A 1,239-nucleotide genomic window follows, 5' to 3' on the forward strand; every position below is an offset into this window, starting at 1 on the left:
CCGAAACATCCTTCCAACCCTTCTTGTAGATGGGCATTACATTTGCTGATTTCCAGTCAGCTGGGACTTCTCGGGTTAACCAGGACTGTCAGCAAATGATTGAAAGTGGCTTGGCAAGCTCTTTTGCCAGCTCCCTCAGTACTCTTGGGTGCATCCCATCTGGACCCATATACTCGTGTGTGTCTAACTGGCATAGCATGTCACTAACCATTTCCTCCTGGATTATGGGGGTTTTGCTCAGCTCCCTGTTGTTAACTTCCAGCTCTGGGAGCTGGGTATCCTGAGGGCAACTGGTTTTGCTATTTAAGACTGAGGCAAAGAAGGCATTAAGTATCTCAGCCTTTTTCTCATCCCCTGACACTATGCTACCCTCTGCATCCAGCAAAGAATGGAGACTCTCCCCAGCCCTCTTTTTGCTGCCAATGTATTTATAGAAACTTTTTTTGTTGTCTTTAACCACAGTGGCCAAATTAAGTTCCAGTTTGGCTTTGGTCCTTCTAATTTTCTCACTGCATAAACTCACAGTATCCTTGTAGTCCCCCCAAAGTCCTCCCAAGTTACCTGCCCTTCCTTCCAGAGGTGATAAACTCTTTTTCCTGGAGTTCAAGCCTAAACTCTCTGTTTAACCAGGCTGGTCTTTTTCCCCACCAGTTTGTCTTATGGCACATGGACACAGCCTGCTCCTGTATCTTGAAGATTTCCATCTTAAAGAACATCCAGCCTTCCTGGACTCCTCTTCCCTTCAGGACTGACTCCCAAGGGACTCATCAATTAAACTCCTAAACAGGTCAAAGTCTGCCTGAAAGAAGTCCAAGTTGGAAGTTCTGCTGGAGCCCCTACTTACTTCACCCAGAATTGAAAACTATCATTTCATGATTGCTTTGCCCAAGACAGCCTCCAACCATCACATCAACCACCAGTCCTTCTCTGTTCACAAACAACAGGTCCAGCAGGGCTCCTTCCCTACTTGGCTCCCTCACCAGCTGTGTCAGGAAGTTACCTTGCACACACTCTAGGAACCTCCTAGACTTTTTCCCCTCTGCTGTGTTGTATTTCCACAGACATCTGGCAAGTCCCCCAGAAGTACAAGGGCTGGTGATTGTGAGACTTCTGTCAGCCTCCTGCAGAATCTGCCTGTTCATCCTGGCTAGGTTGTCTGTAACAGACTCCTACCAAAATATCTGCCCTACTGACCTTCCCCTTGATCTTTACCCACAGACACTAAACCTTGTCATCATC

This window comes from Empidonax traillii, unplaced genomic scaffold (genome assembly GCF_003031625.1).
Source record: "Empidonax traillii isolate 1590-97213 ecotype Southwest subspecies unplaced genomic scaffold, ASM303162v1 scaffold2003:size103997, whole genome shotgun sequence".
Taxonomy (NCBI): domain Eukaryota; kingdom Metazoa; phylum Chordata; class Aves; order Passeriformes; family Tyrannidae; genus Empidonax; species Empidonax traillii.